General features: G+C 46.3%; 1 protein-coding gene across 2 annotated transcripts in view; it reads right to left on the minus strand.

Annotated features, from left to right (window-relative positions):
- Frmd6 (FERM domain containing 6) overlaps nucleotides 1-12,912 on the minus strand; it is a 71,676-nt gene extending 58,764 nt beyond the window's left edge. For both annotated transcript variants that reach the window (XM_057782694.1, XM_057782693.1), the window contains exon 1: nucleotides 12,814-12,912. The gene's annotated coding sequence lies outside the window, so the exon portion shown is untranslated. The remainder of the gene's footprint in view (nucleotides 1-12,813) is intronic.
- Nucleotides 12,913-13,631: the final 719 nt, after the last annotated feature.

The raw sequence follows: 13,631 nt of genomic DNA on the forward strand, positions 1-13,631 counted from the left end.
ATTCTCTTTTCTTTGGAAGAAAAACACGAGCCATTTCTGGTTGTGGTGGTGGAACCTATGCCAACACAGAGACTGACTACAGCCAAGTCCTCAACATTTCCCAAAGATATCAGATGGGGAAAATCGTTATGAGCTTGGAACCATTAAATAAAGGCTACCCATTTCTCATGGGGAGGGGGTGTTCATTTATTTTCATTTTTTCCTTCTCAGAGCAATGAGACAAGACCTTACTGTTACTACCTTTGAAATAGTTAATAGTCCCATAAGTTATTTCCAAACTGGCTATGTATGTCTTATATTTGAAGCCTAATTTTCCCATTGTCTTTTAATTCCTTTTGAAGACAGATTCAATCAATTCCTAGAGTCATAAAGTATTATTTTCTTAAACACTACTGCAATGACAACAGGCAAAGAAAATTCTTTGGACAATAGTTTTTCCTTTTTTTTTTTTTTTTTTGGTTTTTTGAGACAGGGTTTCTCTGTGGCTTTGGAGCCTGTCCTGGAACTAGCTCTTGTAGACCAGGCTGGTCTCGAACTCACAGAGATTCACCTGCCTCTGCCTCCCAAGTGCTGGGATTAAAGGCGTGCGCCACCACCGCCCGGCTAGTTTTTCCTTTTTTGAACATTTTCATCCCCCAAGCCCTGGCTTTTAGTTACATCTTCATTCATTTTTGTCCCAAAGGCTATAGGTTTACATTCTGATTATTTTTAAATCTTCTGTTGGAGAGCAGAAAGGAAGGAGGAATTCAGAACCTGGTCAGTATTACATGCCCTACCTTTGCACCCTCCCAGACACTCAGAGCAATCTCTACTAAGATCTTGCTGTATACTTTTCTTCTCCTTCTCCTTCTTCTTCTTTCTCTCTTTCTCTCTCTCTCTCTCTCTCTCTCTCTCTCTCTCTCTCTCTCTCTCTCGGTTTTTTGAGACAGGGTTTATCTGTGTAGCACTGGCTATCCTGGAAATGGCCTCAAACTCACAGAGATTCGCCTGCCTCTGCCTCCTGAGTGCTCTGTACCACCACTGCCTGGGTTTGTTGTATACTTATTGCAATAATTTTCAAAACTAAATCATTATGTATTCTAGTATTTAGAACCTACCTTTCACAACCAGTCACTGTGGTCCACACCTTTAGTCTCAGCACTCAGGCTGGCAGATGCAGGCAGACTTGTGAGTTCAAGGTTAGCCTGGCCTACAGAGTGAGTTCCAGGCCAGCCAGAGATACACAAGTGAGACCTTGTCTTCACAAACAAAATCAAAACCAAAAACAACTCGGGAGGCAGAGGCAGGAGAATCTCTATGTTTGAGGCCAGTCTGGTCTACAGAGCGAGTTCTAAGACAGCCAGGGTTAACATAGAGAAATCCTGTCTCAAATAACAACAAAAAAAGTAATGTACACATTATTTGTAAATGAATGAAAAAATCTGGACTTCTGAAAGTGGTCATAGCTAAGATGAAGCATACCACTCCCCCAAACTGGTAGGCAGTACTGACTCATTAATCTGGAAATCACACATTTTCATATTACATACATCTATACAACGGCACAGAACGTTGACGGTAACTGAAGTATTAGTGAATGGATACACAAGAAGATTGTGCAAACACTATGACAACGGGCTTGGGAATAATATACCTAGAAAGTACAGTTTGAGGGCGATTTTACGTAAGACTGCTATTTTCCGTTTCTATACCATCACCATAATTATAGAGTTCTATGCACCAGAAACTAAATCAAAAAAGCTAATCCAGTAAATCTAAAATAAACTTTCCTGGTACTGGTAAATTATATGGTCTCTGCTTTCAAGAAATGAGTGGGGAGACTGGCCGAGCCAGGTACCACACGCAAAGTTGACTGCACAAGGTGCCAGGTGCCAGGTTTCGGCTGTGAGGAGCAACAGAGAGAGCCTGGATTCCGGAAAGAAATCCCAGAAGAGGAAATACGACGTCAGCGTGTCACACGGGATGATGGGGGAGACAATTTAACTAGACCTAAAGTGCTCTGAGATGACACACAGCCCACTGGAAGAAGCAGGCTACGGTGCTGGGGATGTGGACACTGGCTCTCTGCTGGCCCCTGTGGGGCTGCGGAGCACACGCCCACACAAAGAAGGTCACTGCCAGGGGTTCTGACCTTTCAAGGGAAACTGTAAAATACAATTTTTAAAATGTCAAATTTCCCAAGTTTTAAATGTTGGCGAATAAAAGTGTTAAAAGCTAAATTATGTCCGCCGCCGCCAATCTTGCTGATGGGCCTCAGGCAGGCAACCTGGGTTTGGCGTGAAAAATCTCATGCTAAGAACTCTGGATAGCATCCTACAGTCCCGGACAGAAGAGACTTGACATGGTCTGCTTAAAGTTCGGCACCACATAGCTTCCACCATGGAAAATACTGCACTGCAGAACCATTTCACACTGGCCTGGTGTGTTTCTCTGTTACGAGTCAATTATGACCATTTAACTAACCGTAGAGTGACTTGCAAGCTTCAGCTGAAAAAACATGCAAAAACGATGATAAAGAAGTGTGGACAGCGCATGCCTGAGCATGTTGACATTAGACGCTCGAACCACAGTCTGCTGGAAACAGGCTACCATCAGTGGTGCTCCAATATCCAAAAGCCATGTGCCATAACCCACTGCCAACGAAACCTTCGCCCTTTCCAGCACTTCTCCATAATTAGTGACTTTCTAAAGAATCTTTTATTACCAAACAATAGTCAAATACATGTAACAAAGTCTTAATTCTCCCAATCACTTTGTAAGCCTTTAACACTCCAAAAGCTTAAGTGTCAGCGTTTGAATACACTTAGAGAAAGATAATTAGTATTAGAGATGTGTTATTCATTTTGATGACAGCATTACATAAAATTACCATTATAATCCAAAGTTAATTCCAGGAAGGGAAAATTCTTGGTGCTCAATTATGATATAAAATCCAAAATTACAAAAATTGCTTAATCACATGCTTAGAAATAACGATCATGATGAAAGCCATTAGCGGGGTATAGAACAAACACTAAAGAGAACTTCATTATTTGCTTTGACTCTTGAGAACCTCTAGTCCTAATCCCTTCTGTGAAAGAGGACTTCCAGAGTGGGCCCTAAGCATAGCCTGGACACCCCAAACCTACTGCTTTTCAGGTATGTATCTCTTTTCCTACAAAAGAACTTCATATACTGAATCCAAGAACAGATCACTGGACAGATAAAGACTCATGAGAAGTGCTTTCAGGGTACGGTTTTTAGCTAAAGACAGTCAACCTGCAGCTTGAAAACTGCGACAGAACAGTTCTCTTATTTCAAAATAAGTAGATACATACAATCTGGACACCGGAGCCTTACCAACAATCACCAAGGAGGTGGGTGTAAAGGTGCCCAACTCCTGTCTGAGCCCACTGAAGCCCTCACGCTCCCAACAATCCCATTCTGAAATAATGCCCCATATTAAAATAAAAAAACACAACCAATATTAAAGATTTATAAATGGCAGAATTACAAACAGTTACCGCTCATAAACTTCTCGTTCTCTTGGGACCCTCTCCAACAGGGCGTCTGTCCCTACCCTTGCTATCACCACAGCTTTTGCCTTGGTCTAGAATGATTTCAGGGGTTCAAAGAATGACTCTCCTACCTTACTCCGCTTGACCTCTGAGCAACATGTGACACTCACTCACTCACTCTCCCAGACTCTGGGAGACATTTACTGACTTCAGGGACATTCCCTGCTATCTTCTGGGAGTTCACTCTAAATTCAAGTCTGTTGATGAAGTAGCTCAAGCACCACAGTCAGAAAAACAACTCCTCTGCCTGTGGTGCAGACAACGGTGTTGGTAACAGCATCAGACGCTCAAGGAGGAGCCCACTCCACTGGAAACGTGTAAGATCCTCGGCTTAAAAGCCTTCCTTGGACAGTTCATTTCTTCTCTTCTCCACCAACTACAGATACTTACCTGCCTCGCGGCTTTGCTCATAGGCCTTTCTCTGTCTGCAAAAGCTATCTCACGTATACTGTGTTGGCAACTTCCAGACTCTGGACCCTGTCCCTGGACTCCAGATCCCACAGCCAACCTCCCTCCTCCTCGGCTCCTCCACTTGGAAGTCAGTCAAAACAGCTTCCGGGAACTCTGCCCATCTCAGTCACCGTCACTGGCACAATGAAGCAAAATGCTTTGGTACTGCCCTGATATCAGCGTCTCTATTCCAAGCAGTAATGTCCCCATCTCCCTGGACCAGCATTTCTTTTGACCTCCTTTTGTTTCATACTTATGACCTTCTGAACACATAAAATGGACTTCACTTCCTGCCCGTCTCTTAATAGACTACCACGAAGGTAGAATTCTGTTCTCTATTCTGTTCACTTACGTATCTCTGGGGCCTACAACACAACCTGGCATATGCCGGTTATGTATTATGTTAGATGAACAACGGGATTTAAACATCCAGTCACTTCAATTTCTTAGTTTTCTTCTAATACTTGAGGCTTTTTCCTGAATTTCAGGCAAGTTCCCAAAGATGGAGCTCAGCCTGGCTTCCTACCTACCACAGGCTCAGCACCCAAAGATGGGACTAGACATCGTACCCTTGGCCATGACCACTAGTTTCCTAGTAACTAAGGCCAGATTTGGCACCTCCCTAGGGACACCTAACTCCTTTCCCCACACTTGTATTTCACTGGCCAGGCAGACAGGGGCCGCAGGCATCACTCAGTGTAGCTCTGAACACTTCACGCAGACACTGAACCTAGTTTCTGTTGGTCTAGTGCACACTGCTAAGGTGCTCAGTTTACTCAAGCCTGAGGTTTGCAGAGTGCACAGGCAGGAATGGGCCATGTGAGGTAGCACCCCCCACTTCTAGGAACAGATCAGAATGATACGGCACTGCTCATCCGGGCCTATAGCTGGGCTAGTAATTACGCTGTTTGGATGTAAATGTATCTTCCCGATGCGCTTAAGCTAAGTTCCTTTTTGCTTAAATGCTCCCTCTGAAACTTTCAGACTATTAATTTCCTCTGAATGAATGGTTTTAAAATCTTAAACTCTGGGCCCAATAACAGAAAGTCATTAAGGGGTTTGACTCACAGTGTGTAAACTGGGCCAATGGGGAGGGGGGCTGAGGAATAAACAGTAACAGGGGCTTTGAAAGGGCTCATGGGAAATTCTGCAGGGTGTATGAGCAGAAAGCAGGGTCCTCTGCCACTCTTCAGTCTGAAAGCGCTACCCAATATATTAATGACATAAAGAGAATACTTTTAATATGCAGATTTACTTTTTGGTATCTGTAAAAAGAAAGAAAAACAATTAGAAGAGAACTTGGAAAACTTCCTCCCATCAACCAGTAGGAAAAGCCAGCTGTTCTCACTGCAGCAACCAACTGCCCAGTATCTCAACAGACACAGGGTTTGTGGCCTGCTTTTCCTGAGAGGGAAACCCAAGGATCCAGTAGTAAACAAAGGCAACCTCTAAGAAGCCCATTACTCTTTCTGTACATAGCGATAACAGCTCAAACCACTTGACTGCTTGCTGTATGTCAACACCAGGCCAGTTGTTTTGCATGTACCATTGCATCTAATGGTCACAGGAACTCTGTGGGGCAATCAAAACTTCCGTCGCCCATCATTTTATAGGAGAGAAGGAAATGCAAAGCACAAGTCATTTCTCCAGCTACCCAAGGAGAACAGCAGAGTCTGGATTCCAGGGAGTGACTTCAAAGTGACCCAGTGGAATCTGGGTCAGCATACTAGAGACACTGCTCATGACTGACAGCCCTGTTGTGGAGTCAGCCTAGGTGCCTATTAGCAGATGAATGGATGAGGAAAAATTTGGTGTGTGTGCGTGTGTGGGTTTTATCCAATCAAAGTATATCATTTGCAGGACCAAACTCAGAAAGACACATACCACATTTTCTCTAATATATGTTCCTAGATTTCATATACATATATAAAATCATTTATGTGTGTGTGTGTGACATGAAAAGAGAAGCAAGAATAGCTGGATATAGGAAGAGCATGAAGTGGGAGGGGCAAATACAGTCAAATCACATGATACATTTGAATGGAAACTTCTTATGAAACCTATCACTATGTAAAATGAATATATTCCCACTTAAAAAAAAATTCTTGCCAGGCGGTGGTGGCACATGCTTTTAATCCCAGCACTCAGGAGGTAGAGACAGGCAGATTTCTGTGATTCTGATGCCAGCTGGTCTACAGAGCGAGTTCCAAGACAGGCTCTGAAGCTACTGAGAAATCCTATCTGGAAACTGCCTCCTCACCTCCTCAAAAAATTCTTATCAGTAAGTAGGCCTGTGGTGATGCACGGCTTTAATCCCAGCATTGGGGAGGCAGAGACAGGCAGATCTCTGAGCTCAAGGTAAGCATGGCCTACAGAGTGAGTTCCAGGACAGCTGGGTCTACACTGAGAAACCCTGTCTAAAAAGAAACAGACAAACAAAAATCCTCACCTCACCACCTCACGTCCCTGCCTCTCTTCTCTACAGTCCTCAAGCTATAATAATCTCTTGTGATTTCACTGAGTAACATGTCGGGACTGTAGACTGCGGTCATCATATACTTTTCCTGGGATGCTATCTGACAAGATTTTGCTGTTGAATGTAGTACCTCATTCCATCAGGGCTGAAGATGACACACTCTTATTTAAATTTCTGTAGTTCTACCACCCACTACCACCTTTTTCATGAGCCTAAACCGAAACGGCAAGCCTTGTCTGGAGGCAGGAAAAAGCCCTTTATTCTTGAGGGAAACTTGAGAGAAAGAGCGCATCTGCATCCTCTGTGGACTCTTGGTTTCCTCCACCGGGTCTCAGCGCGACCACAATCCCAGGCTTCTCTGTTAGTGCTTCCAGGGCAGGCCCCAGCCCTCGGCAGCAGAACTTCACCTCTGTTTTTGATGAAGACTAGCTGTTTCTGAGGATATTTACTTGCTGGGGGAGAATATGGAGAGGGAGGGAAACTTCAGAGAGGGAGAAAGCTTACATAGAGGAACCCAAATGGTGAACCTTCTTTAGAGACAAGATCTTTGAAATTAGAGTCCATCTTAACAGGGCCCAAGATACCCACTCAGCTGTCTGCAGCCCAGCATCTCTGGCTGGCCTAGACAGGAGGAAGATGAGGGAGATGGGGAAGAGGGAGGGGGAAAAGACAAATCCCAATAGCTCAGTGTGGAGGGCGCAGGGGTAGGGGTGGGGTCAATGGGCATGGATGGACAGAGGGATGGACAGATGGACGGATGTCCCGCCTCACTACCGATCCATTCTAACAGGTTGGACTACCTGAGCAGAGCCACACAACATCATGGGGTGAATCAGAAAAGGGCATCTACCCTAGGCACTGAGCCTCCAGGCAGACTGGGATGAGAACTACCGGGTTCCAGGCCTGTGCTCTCCCCCGCAGGGTCTGGACAGAAGCCCCATCTGTCTAGCTGCTGGCTGGACCACACTGGGTCCTGATACACGCGCACTGGTGTGAGTCATTCCGCCCCTAAAAATGATGGGTTAGCCGATATGTCACCTAAGGCCCCTTTCACTACCTTCGGTGCTCAGCTGAAATCCGGCACTCTTTTGCCGTAACACTTCAAACTATCCCATAAAGTTTGAGTTCCCAGCTGAACCTTCAGTGTTTCTGTTGATAAATACTGCTTTTAAAAAAAATCATTGCATACCCTATTTTGAAGTTATTTTTAATCTTAATATTATACTCGCAATTCTGAAATACTCAATTTTTCTTTTTGAGCCACCAAAGCATTAGTCAGTACATATGAGCCCCACACTACCCGACTGTCTGGTAACAGAATGGAGAAACTGGATGTATTAATTAGTGGAAATTCAAGAAAAAGAATCACCACTCACGACATCAATTTCTATGCATTATGTGACATTGTTGGGGTAACCATCCAACCCCCCAAAAGGCAAAATACACAAGAAAACCAAGCAACTTATATTTGCCTGTCTTTAGATGAAATCTAAGAACAGATTAACCTTATATAAGAATCCAGAGGGCTGGAGAGATGGCTCAGAGGTTAAGAGCATTGCCTGCTCTTCCAAAGGTCCTGAGTTCAATTCCCAGCAACCACATGGTGGCTCACAACCATCTGTAATAGGGTCTGGTGCCCTCTTCTGGCCTGCAGGCATACACACAGACAGAATATTGTATACATAATAAATAAATAAATATTTAAAAAAAAAAAAAGAATCCAGAATAATGGTCCTCCTTGGACCAGATCCCTGTGTGCCGGATGATTCTGAGTTGAGCATGTCTCTGGTTATATATAATAAGGGAGCAACAGATTCAAAGAGATAAAGCAACAAGGACTAAAAGGTGTGAAAGAAAGTCAGCCAGCCACTGCAACTGTACAGCAAGGGCTGTGTCCTGTGGGGAGAATATTAATTACATCTCATTCAGTGTGGCCAGAGAGCCAGCTCCTGAGTTAGCTTCACTTAGGGAAGACTTTCTCTCTCACACAAGACTGCGGCTGTGTGTTGATATAAAACGGTGTTTTATAAAAAGTATAAAAACATTGGAAAACATCTGTGGGTATGCCGGGGTAAGTCACTCAGGAGACTCCGTATCTAAGTTATCTAAGTTGATGCTTCTGAACGGAACCTTGTTCTAGCTCCTGGGGAATGTCTGGATCGCTCCTTAGTTTCTTACTGTCTGAGCTCTGCCACAAGGGCCATGCAGGTGGGAAAAGCAAAGCAAGCAAATGCTGAGCTAGAGACACCGCCAGGGAAGCCCCAGGTCAACAGTGCCTTTTCCTTGGGACTATGTATGCTTGGTTCATCTGTGAATTCGTTTCAACACATTCTTCTCTTCCTGAAGCAACACAGCCAGCTGTCAGATCAGTTATTTTCTTCGTCCTTCTCATGGCCTGTAATCTCTCTTTGATCAATATAATATATTACACAATGGGTCCACTTGGTGCACATAAAGAGTGACCATATACAAACTTGCACTAGAAGTAATTATACCACTAAAAAATGAAAAATAACGAGATGCACAGAGTGCCTGCTTCTACCCCAAACTTAATGTCGGCCATTACTGCTGAAGAACCCTTTGGTCCCACGTTTTTTACCAAGCATGTATTAATAGCCTTCCCAAATGGTAGAGACCAATTAAATATCTGTATAATCATTAGCATTTACACACAAAAATTTTCCACTCTTTAAAATGGGAAGTGGCTGGGTAGGGGTGAGCAATAATGGCATTCGGCTCCTACACATTACTTAACAGCAAACTATTGAGTCAACATCAAGGGAGGCAAGGTTTCCAGGACAACAATCAATCAGCAGCCGGTCCCACTGCAGCCTGTATACAGACCCTCGGCATGTCAATTCCAAATTTATCCTTTGTGCAGCTAAAAAAGATATTATTCTTTTAATTCAAATGGAAAGGTCTCCCTACTTTAACGCTGACATTCACTATTTATCCTTCTAAGTTTAAATTCTCCATGCAAGCCAATGCTTAGTATTCTGCTACCTGGTTCCTCTCAAATTATCCCTTTACCTTGTTTCTACTTATTTATGTAGATCAGCAAGGCCTCCTCCCCAGACAGTGTGCGATTTTAACAGCCCTCTCAACTACCTCCTACCCACTGAAGTTTCGCCACTGAAGTTGGCAATCCCACTCTTCTCACTTAGCTTTGGGGAAGACACATTTTCATTAAAATTCCACAGCTCAGAAACTCCTTGTCAGAGCTGGGCAGTGATGTTGCACGCCTTTAACCCCACACTCAGGAGGCAGAGGCAGGCAGATCATTGTGAGTTCCAAGGCAGCCAAAGCTGTTACACAGAGAAACCCTGTCTTGAAAACAAAACAAAACAAAACAAAACAAATAGATCAATCTTCTTTCTCTTTTAAACTACTTGTTCAGACTCAGAAGGGGGCAGAGGGGTTAAGGCTAGTCAAACAAGACCCAAAGACACTTGAAACCACAAGACAAGCCCTTAAGCGGGACTCTACTGAAGACTGGAAACACCTGAAACTTCTTTTTCTGTTAAAGGGAAGCTGGACTCAGGTAACTAAAGGAAACCTTTGAAGGCTAGCCCCCTACGTGCTCTCTACCTCCTGTTTTTACACTAAGGAACAGACCGCATGTCCTGCGCTGGGACCCTGCAGGCTTCTGTGGGAATAACAAGCACCCGCCCTGCTATGGTTCAGAAAGCTTTCTATTCTCGAGATTTAAAATAACATTAAAGTGACTTTGGAGAAAGCCCATGAAATTCGGTCCTCAATTCAGAAAAAGGCCTATGGGATAATTTGTGGATGCCATCTGGGATCCAGGCAGTCTCATCAACAAAAGGGAAACTTGTTGAGATCATCCAAATCTAAAATTCACATACATTTTTTACATCTGGACTGAATTAATCTTTTCTTGGTACTGGCTTTCACGTAACAAAATAATTGTTTGCAGGTTTCATTTAAACACACACACACACACACACAGCTTTGGAGATCAAAATGTATAACATCCAAGTTGAAAACTACAAAGAATTCCTTTATCAGAGAGTTTGCTGTGAGGCAGGAGTCATTTACACAAAACTCTTAAACCTGACAGCTCAGTCAAAAACAATTCTATTTGAAACTTGCATTCCAAGCAACTGCCACAAAAGGCTACACGGCCCATTATGTCATAAGTTCTGAAAGCCAAACGTTCTTTATAAGCATAGTTAAATGTGGAAGGGTCTTCAACAGCCCCCAATTCAGCCAGCCCAACTGAATGACAGATTTTTAAAAACCTATAGCACACTGGCATGTTGCCTTCAAAGCAGGGCCTCAGGAGCCTGCCCAGGTTGCTTGCGGGCATTTTCCTGTAAAGCCAGGGGTATCTGAAATCTACACGCTCAGATTGTGTACTCAAAGCTGGGGTCTTACCCCTGTTAGATCCAAAAAGGAAGGGACAAAGAAGTCAGAAAGATTTGTCCTGTGTCAAAAGGTTTTGAGCCTTGCAAGAACTGCCCATCAGGGTCAAATCACGGGTATTCTACAAGCAACTCAAAACCGGCGGGGAACGAATTCTGATTAGAGTCAGCCCACTTTCCGGAGAAGATATCCTGCAGATAACTTGATACGGGATATCCCCTGGGGGACCCCTTCCATCTAATAATCCCACCTAAGGTCTACTTTACTATGAAATATGAAGTCAGTGTGTTTACAAACATAGCTCCCTCAAAACCCCCCACATTTCCATGTCATCTGCCTCCAACTGTGGAGCATTCTCATTTTTAACGTAAAACTGTAATTTCTTAAAACCACACCCAAGGAAAATGATTAGGTGCTAGGAGTTTTACTGCAAAGGACCGGGGCAAAAGGCATCTGTTTTCCTGTCCCTTTCTGCTCCCCTCCCCTCCCCCACTCTCCATCCTGCAAGCCATTTGTAGGTCTTGGTTGTTAAAACTTTCTATAGCAATCACAATACTCTAGATTCGGGATAAAGAAAGCAAACAAAACAAAACAAAAAAACCAAGAAGCCTTCTTGTCCCTTTAACAATGCTGGGCCTGAATTTATGCACTGTTCTTAAGGAGAAAACACAAAAGTCACAAGTCTTTTAAATGACAGATGTATTACGGAAAATTTTCCCCACAGAATTTTGATGCTGTGAAACATCAACTCCCTGAAACCACAGAAAGGAAATGACTTACATTCTTGGAAAATGAAGCCACTAGCAGCTTTCTCCAAAAGCATTCTCTAATCCCCAAACTACACCCTGTGGCAACAGGGGGGATTTCGTGTAAAAACTAAATGTAAGAAGACGCTTAGAAAACCAGTGAACAAACATCACCAGGTCCAAAGAAAGGAGTGAATCGTGCGTGGAAAATCCGGTAAGGTACACTTTCCCTCCACATTCAGAAGTGCCGAGAACCTTTGCGCAAGTTTTCTTTCCCCGCTGTGGGCACCACACAGCTCTCGAGGGCAATGCAGGCAAAACAGACCCGCTGCTTAAATAAATAAATAAACAAAACCAAAAAAGGTGTAAGGGGGCCAATGAGGTAATATTTCTTCTTCCGACACCAGCCACACAACGGCACGGTCTGAAAATCGTGCCAGCTTTTATTTTAACTTTAAATGTGTTTGTTTTGACAGCTTTCCATCTATCCCCGCCTTTAAGAAAGCGCCCCACCATTAGGCTAAGTCATCCTGGAACTCCAAGTGTTGTTTTAAGCCTGTAGACCTCACAGGGGTGGCCCCCAGCTGTCCGCGTCCCCGCCTTCCCGGCTCAAAGGAGGCTAGTGGTCTCCTTTGCTTGGCCGTGTTAAGTTCCTCCAGAAACCCAAATTCTACAGGCCGCACTCCCCCCCCCCCCCGGCTTGTGTATCCCTGAGGCCCCCTTCATCCCTGAGGCCCCCTTCAGGGGCTTCCCACACTAGGCAATTGCGGGGACCCCGGACGGGTGCTGCCTTCCCAAAGCCGGCAGCCCGGCCTGCAAGCGTAACAGGCAGTCCTGCACAGCGCTCGGAAACACCCGGTTCACGACTGGTCCCAGCTAGTCAGACGGGCGCTACAAGCAGGCGCCCCACGACGCGGGGTCTCGGAGATTGGGGGGCTCAGGATCGCAGCGCCGGGCACCCCCAGCTCCCCGCCTTCCTCGCGGTCGCGGCTGCCCCGGGGCCCCGGTCTGGGCGAGCTCCGACTCGCGGAGAGACGACCTGCCCGCCCGGTGCCCGACGCCCCGTGAGAGAGAAGAAAGAAGCCGAGAGCGGCACTGCGGGGAAATCGCACTTTAGACCAGCAGGGGGCACAGCGGCGGCCGGGGTGCACCGTCCCAGAAAGGGGGCCAGCAGGCCCGCGCCGGCTCCCGCGCGTACCTCCAAAGTAGCCAGAGCCAGGCGTCCGACTCTGAACCGGCGTCTGCTCCAGCGGCGCCGAGCCTTCTCGCTGCTCCCAGCCCCTCGGCTGCCGCCAGACCAACGCTGCAACTGCCCCGCCCCCCGCCCCCGCCTTCCGCTCCACCCCCTCGAGCCCACGCCTACGCCCCTCCTAAGACACGCCCCACTTTGCCCGAGGCCCCGCCCCTCCCCGAGTTGGAAGCCGAGGCAGAGCAGCGGAAGAAGTCGAAAGCTCGGGATCGGGGCCGCACGTGGAGGCTGCCCTCTCCGCCCCGCCCCGGACCTAACCAACAATCCCGCGGAGGGGTGAGGCGACCTGGGAGCGAGGGAATGCGCGGGAGAGCCGTCCCTCCTCTGAGTCCCGGATAACCGAGCTAGGGTCAAATGCAATAGAGTGGACTCTGTCTTTGCACGCCTTTTCCCGGTACGACGGATGCCAGGGCATGAGGGTAAACTGTCGGCTCCCCCCTCCGTCTGAATGGTCCACTTCTCCGCTCGCCTCCGCATCCCCCCCCCCCCACCCCCTTGGCGCACCCTCGGAGGCCCAGACGGGTTACCTATGGGTGGCTGTTTGACCTGAGTTCTCGCTTGATAATTACGAATAAACAGGGGCGGCCACTCCGAGAGGAGGCGGTCCCCAGTGGAGGCGGCTTCGTGACTCCTCGATCCCCTCCTGTCCCGCTCCCACCTTGCCCTCCTAGTTTTATCCTGCAGGCAGGATGTGGGCGCGGCCCAAACCCATCCGACCCCGCTCAGTCTGTCTCTCCCACTTGACACAGCCTCTGCCTGCGACCCTC

This window comes from Chionomys nivalis, chromosome 10 (assembly GCF_950005125.1).
Source record: "Chionomys nivalis chromosome 10, mChiNiv1.1, whole genome shotgun sequence".
In the NCBI taxonomy this organism is placed as follows: Eukaryota; Metazoa; Chordata; class Mammalia; order Rodentia; family Cricetidae; genus Chionomys; species Chionomys nivalis.